At 40.9% G+C, this 9,641-nt stretch overlaps 1 pseudogene; it reads right to left on the bottom strand.

Annotated features, from left to right (window-relative positions):
- Positions 1 to 1,174: 1,174 nt before the first annotated feature.
- Positions 1,175 to 1,905, bottom strand: LOC114219355 (mRNA turnover protein 4 homolog pseudogene; annotated as a pseudogene).
- Between the last annotated feature and the right edge of the window lie 7,736 nt (positions 1,906 to 9,641).

Genomic DNA, 9,641 nt, shown 5'->3' with positions numbered 1-9,641 from the left:
AAATAGAGCTACCCTACGACCCAGCAATTGCACTACTGGGTATTTACCCCAAAGATACAAATGTAGTGATCCGAAGGGGCACATGCACCCCAATGTTTATAGCAGCAGTGTCCACAATAGCCAAACTGTGGAAAGAGCCTAGATGTCCATCAACAGACGAACAGATAAAGAAGATATGGTATATATATACAATGGAATATTATGCAGCCATCAAAAAACATGAAATCTTGCTATTTGCAATGACGTGTATGGAACTAGAGGGTATTATGCTAAGTGAAATAAGTCAATCAGAGAAAAAAAAGTATCATATGAACTCACTGATATGAGGAATTTAAGAAACAAGACAGAGGAGCATAGGGGAAGGGAGGGAAAAAATGCAACAAGATGAAACAAGAGAGGGAGACAAATCATAAGAGACTCTTAATCTCAGGAAACAAACTGAGGGTTGCTGGAGTCGTGGGGGGGTGGGAGGGATGGGGTGGCTGGGTGATAGACATTGGGGAGGGTATGTGCTATGGTGAGCGCTGTGAATTGTGCAAGACTGATGAGTCGCAGACCTGTACCTCTGAAACAAATAATACATTACATGTTAAAAAAAAAAAAGAAGATAGTAGGAAGGGAAAAATGAAGGGGGGAAATCAGAGGGGAGGACGAACCATGAGAGACTATGGAGTCCGAGAAACAAACTGAGGCTTTTAGAGGGGAAGGGGTGGGGGTCATAAAATAAAATTAAAAAAAATAGAACATTATGCAGCTGCAGAAAGGAATGAGGAAGCCCTATATGTTTTAATATGGAAAGATCTCCAAGATACACTTTTTTGAGAGAGAGAGCAAGCAGCAGGGAGGTGGAATGTAGGTGGGGGTAGAGGGAGAGAGAGAGAAAGAGAACCTTCAGCAGGTTCCATGCTCGATGTGGAGTCCAGTGGCAGGGCTTGATCGGACAACCCTCAGATCATGACCTGAGCTGAAATCAAGAGTTGGATGCTTAACTGACTGAGTCACCCAGTCACCCCTCCAAGATACACTTTTTTTTTCTAGGAAAAGTTCTCTTTGCTGTCCACAGGAGCCACCTTGCAGACAGTTTTATTCCTTATAGAAAAGCAGTCCATCCCTCTTGCCCTCCCTGCTGTTCAGCGAGCGGGGTGGTGGTCCCACAGTCCGTCCCCAGTATCTGTCAGCCGTCATCTTCCCCCTCTGATTCTTCTGCTGACTCGGATGCGCTCTCGGGCAAGTCATCTCCCATCTGCTGGAACCTTCCAGACTGTGCATCCCACATGTATTTGATGGTGACCTTGAATTCAGCCATCTCATACCCGAAAAGCTTCAGCACGCGGGCCTGCTCTGGGGTCAGCACGTCGCCCTCCTTACACACCTCGTGGTCGGACAGCAGGGTCACCACACCTCTCTTGAGGGCAGTGGGCAGGCCCAGCTGCCTCAGCTGTGGCTCCATGGAGTGGGGGAACTGCTCCAGGGGCCCAGGGTCCAGGGTCACAGTGAAAGTTGCTTTGTTTCCGGCTCGAGCGAAGTCCATTTCCGTGTATTTCGTAAACCACTCATTCACTTCCTCCTTGGTGCGGTTGGTGAAAAGGAGACCGACCTCACCCCTCAACTTCTTGCTGACCTGATGCAGGTTGTCTTTGTACTCATCAGCTGGGCTTCGACCCAAGGCCACCATCATCACCTTGTTTTTGCCAAAGAACATCTGGCTGTGCTTCCAGGCGTTCCGGATGTCCTTCAGCTTGCTGTTCCTCATGTTGGCCACGGAGAAGATGAAAAGGTACTTGGACGTATCCACACATTTCCGAAGCTCTTCTATCAGGTACTGTTTCAGTTCTAAGCCTTTCTTGGCAGTTCTGGTTAAGGAAACTTTCTTGTCGCGCTTGGATTTGGGCATCGCGCTGCAGGCACGTGCGGCGGAAGGCCTCCAAGATACACTTTTAAATGAGAAAAACAAAGTGCAGAACAGTGGATATTCTGCTATCTTCTGTGTAAAGAAAGAAGAAAAACAAGAATCTATCTGTATTTGTATTTGTTTATATATACATAAAGAATCTAGAAAGATATAAAAGAAATTAAGGAGGTGACTGGGTAGATGGAGGTAGAAAATGGAAGGGAAGTTTTCAGTGATTATCTCTTTATACATTTTAATTGTTGAGCCATCTGACTATATTGCCATAGAAGAAGAAGGAAGAGAAGAAGAACTAGAGTGGAGGTGGTTTTTATTAACATGACCACCAAAATAACTGAAAATTGAATGAAGTCTAGATCCCAACCATTTTTGAAAACCATGGAAATTTTCAGTGTTTGTTCATAGTTCCCTTTCAGCCATAAAGTATAAGTGAATTTCTCCTGCTGCCGTAGAATTGTGGACACCTGATTATGGTGAATTATTGTCCTGGACCCATTTAGGCTAAAGAGGTAATAGATAACATCTTTTCAATTCTTGTGGCAACATTGCTAACTATTGCCTAAAGCCTGTAGGAAAAGAATGGACAATCAACACACACACACACACACACACACACACACACACACACACACACACAGGTCAGTCTTTAAAATCATCATATAAGATTACTGATATTAGAGATGCCATTATCCTTTTAAATTAGCTCACAGCGCCTATTAATAAGATACCAAGTTAAGGTGTGACCTGTGATTCCTTGCAATTATCTGTTTATCCATTCTGCAATTTTCTTGCAGATAACTAACAATGCCCTTTCATTTATTACTAGGTCAACACAAGCCAGTTTGTCAATTATTTATTTCTAAAATATTGTTCATGTCAATGTTCAAGAAAAAAAGAAAATAAAGAGAAAAAGAAAATGTAAAAATAAAGTTCATATATCTTACATCAAAAACTGGGCAGCAGGGCGCCTGGGTGGCTCAGTCGTGAAGTGTCTGCCTTCGGCTCAGGTCATGATCCCAGGGTCCTGGGATCGAGTCCTGCATCGGGATCCCTGCTCAGCGGGAAGCCTGCTTCTCCCTCTGTCTCTGCTTGTGCTCTCTCTCTCTCTCTCAAATAAATAAAATCTTAAAAAAAAAAAACAACTGGGCAGCATATGTGATAGAAGCAGGGACTTTACAGTTATGTAAATACATAGTAGTAGCCCTTGCTTCCATCTTGCTACCATGACACCAAAGGGATGATGATAAAGTTTCTACAATGAACATGTATTACTTGTATTTTTTAAAAGATTATTTATTTATTATAGCAAGAGAGAGTGGGGGGGGGGGCAGAGGAAGAGAAAGAATCTCAAGCAGACTCCCTGTTGAGTGTAGAGCCTCATGCAGGGCTTGATCTCACGACCCTGAGATCATGACCCGAGCTGAAACCAAAAGTTGGACGCTTAACTGACTGAGCCACCCAGGAGCCCTGAACAGGTATTACTTTTATAATTAAGAAGAGAGAAGATTTTTTTTTAATGTAAATATGTATAAGCTGAGTGTGGAGATAGCCCTGAATGTTAACGCTGATCCTGTCATTTATTATCTGCGAGATCTTGGTCAGAGTCGCAGTTTTCCCATCTGTAAACTGAGGGCAATCATACCGCTTTGCAGGGTTAAAGTTAGTTATGGATGAGACTATGTGAAGGGCTAAGTATAGGCTCTGGCACAGAGTGGGCACACAGTGAGAGAGATTCTCATCCCCCATGCACCTGGTAGAGGCAGGACCCATGGAATCCAAGCCTGGTTGGTGCCATATTTCCTAAGTTCCTCTATTTGGGCTATTCTATGGCTGTGCCAAAGCACAGGTACTTGCCCCTGCCTGTTGGGAGAAACCTGGTTATTAATCCATACCCATGGCATGATTGTAATTAGGAAACCTGGAATTTCTGGAGATAAACTAGCTCTGTTCAGATCCTAGAAGGGTGTTTCCCTTTTCATGTGAATGAGGTTTCAGTGCAGGAAACTGAAATGTCTCTAGAAGTATATAATATAGAGAACTGAGAACTTACAAAAAGCTTGGAAGAGCAAGAAGGGTAGGCTGTAGGCTGGGCCTTCAGGAATTCCCAGAAGACACTAGCCCTAATCTGCCAGGGAAGCCACTATTTCTGCACGACCAGCACAAACCTCAACAACTCTTTAAGTAGCTGTGAGCTTGAACTCTGTCACCTGTTATCTATGTAACCTTGGGCAAGTTACTTAACTTCTCAAGAATCAAGATAAGGAAGTTGCCATCATAGTATCTGCTTCTCAACACCTGTGGAATTATTTCTACAACTTTATTTACGAGCAAAACAAATAAAGCCAAAAGCAAATGGAAAATAGCCTCCACCTCACTCCTACTTTTCAAATGCATGAGTACGTTTCACTAGCAGAATGTAGGTCACATCAAGGACCCTAGCTGCAAGGGAGCCTAGAAGAGATGTTTATGCTGTTTTTTTTAGCTTGTCAGACCATGCAGGGCTGAAGAGATACCCCAGGGACTTGGAAGTCAGTGCTGAGGACCAAATAAATCTATCATAGAAAGAGTTATTTAGTTCCTACTAAACTCGGGCAACTTCTGCCAACACCTGTTTCTGCTGCAGGGGCTCCAAACATAGTCAAGGTCGAAGCTCATTGTGCTCACTTGAAAATGTAGTAAGACAATTTTTGGTTGCCTCTCAAGCATACCTTAGCCATTATCTAACAATGCATAGATTCTCATTCATTCAATTATCCATCCACCTCTCCTGTAAGCAACCCATATGCTTTGGAAAACTGAGCTCCATTCCACTTCCAGGAGTGAGCCCTAATTGGTTTATATAAATTAGCACATTCCATCTTCTTGGCCGTAGTCATTGGCACAAGGGCAAGTCTCTCCCAAAAGAAATGACTTAAATTTCACATTCCCTCTCTACACAGGATCAAAATGGTGAGGGTATAATTTACAATTCATCTTTTTCAAATATAGATTTCTTTGCTGTTTCTCATTCTCCTTCATCCATTTCCTCATCTTGTTCTGTCTTCTATTGTGTCTTCTGTATATACATATGAAATGAAAATATTATTCAGCCTTAAGAAACAAGGAGATCCTGCCATTTGTGATAACACTGATGAATCTGGAGGACATTATGCTAAGTGAAATAAGCCAGACACAGAAATAAAAATACTGTGCGATGGAACTTTCTCCAGAAGAGACCACATACTGGGTCACAAATCAGGTTTCAACTGATACCAAAAGACTGAGATTATTCCCTGCATATTCTCAGACCATAATGCTTTAAAACTGGAACTCAATCACAAGAAAAAAATTGGAAGAAATTCACACTTGGAAGCTAAAGACCACTCTGCTCAAGAATGTTTGGGTCAACCAGGAAATCAAAGAAGAACTTAAACAATTCATGGAAACCAATGAGAACGAAAAAACATCGGTCCAAAACCTATGGGATACTGCAAAGGTGGTCCTGAGGGGGAAATACATAGCCATCCAACCTCACTCAAAAAAAAACAGAAAAATCCCGAATTCACCAACTAACTTTACACCTTAAAGAACTAGAGAAAAAGCAACAAATGATGCCTAAGCCACGCATTAGAAGAGAAATAATTAAGATTGGAGCAGAGATCAATGAATTAGAAACCAGAAACATAGTAGATCAGATCAAAGAAACCAGAAGTGGGTTCTTTGAAAGAATTAATAAGATCAATAAACCACTGGCCAGACTTATCCAAAAGAAAAAAGAAAGGACCCAAATTAATAAAATTATGAATGAAAGGGGAGAGATCACAACTAACACCAAGGAAATAGAAACAATTATTAGAAATTATTATCAACAATTATATGCCAATAAATTAAGCAACCTGGAAGAAATGGATGCCTTCCTGAAAACCTAAACTCCCAAGACTGAAACAGGAAGAAATTGACAACCTGAATAGGCCAATAACCAGTAACGAGATTGAAGCAGTGATCAAAAACCTCCCAAAAAACAAAGAGTCCAGGGCCTGATGGATTCCCTGGGGAATTCAACCAAAGATTCAAAGAAGAAATAATACTTATTCTCCTGAAGCTGTTTCAAAAAATAGAAACAGAAGGAAAGCTTCCAGATCCATTCTATGAGGCCAGCATTACCTTAATCCCCAAACCAGGCAAAGACCCCATCAAAAAGGAGAATTTCAGACTGATATCCCTGATGAATATGGATTCCCAAATTCTCAACAAAATCCTAGCTAATAGGATCCAACAATACATTAAAAGGATCATCCACCACAACCAAGTGGGATTTATCCCCGGGATGCAAGGGTAGTTCAACATTTGCAAATCAATCAATGTGATAGAACACATTAATAAGGGGAGAAAGAAGAACGATATGGTCCTCTCAATTGATGCAGAAAAAGCATTTGACAAAATACAGCATCCTTTCTTGATTAAAACTCTTCAGAGTATATGGATAGAGGGAACATTCCTCAATTTCATAAAATCCATCTATGAAAAATCCACAGTGAATATCATCCTCAATGGGGAAAAGCTGAGAGCCTTTCCCTCAAGACCAGGAACACGACAAGGATGCCCACTCTCGCCACTATTCAACATAGTACTAGAAGTCTTAGCAACAGTAATCAGAAAACAAAAAGAAATAAAAGGTATTCAAATTGGCAAAGAAGAAGTCAAACTCTCTCTCTTCACAGATGACATGATACTTGATGTGGAGAATCCAAAAGACTCCACCCCCAAATTACTAGAACTCACATAGCAATTCTGTAATGTGGCAGGATACAAAATCAATGAACAGAAATCAGTTGCTTTCTTATACACAAACAATTCAACTGTAGAAAGAGAAATTAGAGAATCGATTCCATTTACAATAGCGCCAAAAACCATAAGATACCTCAGAATAAACCTAACGAAAGAGGTAAAGGATCTATACTCTAGGAACTACAGAACATTCATGAAAGAAATTGAAGAAGGGCGCCTGGGTGGCTCAGTTGGTTAAGCGACTGCCTTCGGCTCGGGTCATGATCCTGGAGTCCCGGGATCGAGTCCCGCATCAGGCTCCCTGCTCAGCGAGGAGCCTGCTTCTCCCTCTAACCCTCCCCCCTCTCATGTACTCTCTCTCTCTCTCATTCTCACTCTCTCAAAAAATAAATAAATCTTAAAAAAAAACAAAAAAAAAGAAATTGAAGAAGACACAAAAAGATGGAAAAACATTCCATGCTCATGGATCGGAAGAATAAACATTGTTAAAATGTCTATGCTGCCCAGAGCAATCTATACCTTCAACACCATCCCGATCAAAATTCCAATGACATTTTTCAAAGTGCTGGATCAAACAATCCTAAAATTTGTATGGAACCAGAAAAGACTCTGAATCGCCAAGGAAATGTTGAAAAAGAAAAACAAAGCTGTGGGCATCATGTTGCTTGGTTTCAAGCTGTATCACAAAGCCATGATTACCAAGACAGCATGGTACTGGCACAAAAACAGACATATAGACCAATGGAACAGAATAGAGAGCCCAGATATGGACCCTCAACTCTATGGTCAAATAATCTTCGACAAAGCAGGAAGAAATATGCAATGGAAAAAAGACAGTCTCTTTAATGAATGGTGCTGGGAAAATTGGATAGCTATATACAGAAGAATGAAATTCGACTGTTCTCTAACACCATACACAAAGATAAACTCAAAATGGATGAAAGACCTCAATGTGAGACAGGAATCCATCAAAATCCTAGAGGAGAACATAGGCAGTAACCTCTTCGACATCGGCCACAGCAACTTCTCTCAAGATATATCTCCAAAGGCAAGGGAAACAAAAGCGAAAATGAACTTTTGGGACTTCATCAAGATAAAAAGCTTCTGCACAGCAAAGGAAACAGTCAACAAAACAAAGAGGCAGCCCACAGAATGGGAGAAGATATTTGCAAATGACACTACAGATAAAGGGCTGGTATCCAAGATCTATAAAGAACTTCTCAAACTCAACACCCAAAAAACAAATAAGTCAAAAAATGGGCAAAAGACATGAACAGAGACTTCTCAAAAGAGGACATACAAATGGTTAACAGACACATGAAAAAATGTTCATCATCATTAGCCATCAGGGAAATTCAAATCAAAATCACATTGAGATACCACCTTACACCAGTTAGAATGGCAAAAAATTGACAAGGCAAAAAACAACAAATGCTGGAGAGGTTCTGGAGAAAGGGGAACCCTCCTTAAACTGTTGGTGGGAATGCAACTTGGTATAGCCACTTTGGAAAACAGTGTGGAGGTGCCTCAAAAAATTAAAAATAGAGCTACCCTATGACCCAGCAATTGCCCTACTGGGTATTTACCCCAAAGACACAGATGTAGTGAAAAGAAGGGCCATATGCACCCCAATGTTCATAGCAGCAATGTCCACAATAGCCAAACTGTGGAAGGAGCCGAGATGCCCTTCAACAGATGAATGGATAAAGAAGATGTGTTTCATATATACGGTGGAATAAATAACTCAGCCATCAGAAAGGATGAATACCCAACTTTTACATCAACATGGATGGGACTGGAGGAGATTATGCTAAGTGAGATAAGTCAAGCAGAGAAAGTCAATTATCATATGGTTTCACTTATTTGTGGAACATAAGGAATAGCATGGAGGACATTAGGGGAAGGAAGGGAAAAATGAAGAGGGGAATAGGAGGAGGAGATGAACCATGAGAGACTACGGACTCTGAGAAACAAACTGAGGGTTTTAGAGGGGAGGGGGGTGGGGGGATGGGTTATTCCAGTGATGGGTATTAAGGAGGACACATATTGCATGGAGCACTGGGTGTTATACGAAAACAATGAATCATGGAACACTACATCAAAAACTAATTATGTACCATATGGGACTAACATAACATAATAAAATTAAATTAAATTGAAAAAATACTGTGCAATCTCACTTGTATGTAGAATCTAAAAAGTTGAATACAGAGAAGCAGAGAGTAAAATGGCAGGTTACCAGAGGCAGGGAGGTGGGAGAAATGGGAGAATGGTTAAAGAGTAAAAGGTTACAGTTAAATAGGATGAATAAGTCTAGAGGTCTAATGTACAGCATGATGATTATAGTTAATAGCACTGTATTTTATACTGGAAATTTGCTAAAAAAGTAGAATTCAGGTGCTCTCACCACACACACAAAACTCACTACTTTTCTATTTCTCAAAATTCATCATTAACAGAGTAAAGTTAAACCACAGAAGGGAAGAAGATATTGCAATATCTATTAACAAATAATAGTCATATCCAGAATATATAAAGAACCATTAAAAGTCAGTAAGAAAAAGACAAATCAATTTAAAAAATGAGCAAGAAACTTGAATGAGCACTTCATCAGAAAGGATATCCAAGGGCGCCTGGGTGGCTCAGCTGGTTAAGTGACTGCCTTCGGCTCAGGTCATGATCCTGGAGTCCCAGGATCAAGTCCCAAATCGGGCTCCCTGCTCGGCGAGGAGCCTGCTTCTCCCTCTGACCCTCCCCCCCTCATGTACTCTCTCTCTTTCTCGCTCTCTCAAATAAATCTTTAAAAAAAAAAAAAAGAAAGGATATCCAAGTAGCCAATACACATATGAAAATGTACTCGATATCATCAGTCGTCACAGGAATGCAAATTAAAACCACAATGAGATACCACTGCCCTCCTACCAGAATGGCTAAAAATAAAAAAACTGACAATAACAAGTACAGC

Source organism: Eumetopias jubatus, unplaced genomic scaffold, assembly GCF_037043125.1.
Source record: "Eumetopias jubatus isolate StellerSeaLion01/CBP00866 unplaced genomic scaffold, mEumJub1_p1.0 scaffold_13, whole genome shotgun sequence".
Taxonomy (NCBI): Eukaryota; Metazoa; Chordata; class Mammalia; order Carnivora; family Otariidae; genus Eumetopias; species Eumetopias jubatus.
Note: the sequence above shows the minus strand (reverse complement) of the source record. Positions and strands in the feature narration are given on the sequence as shown.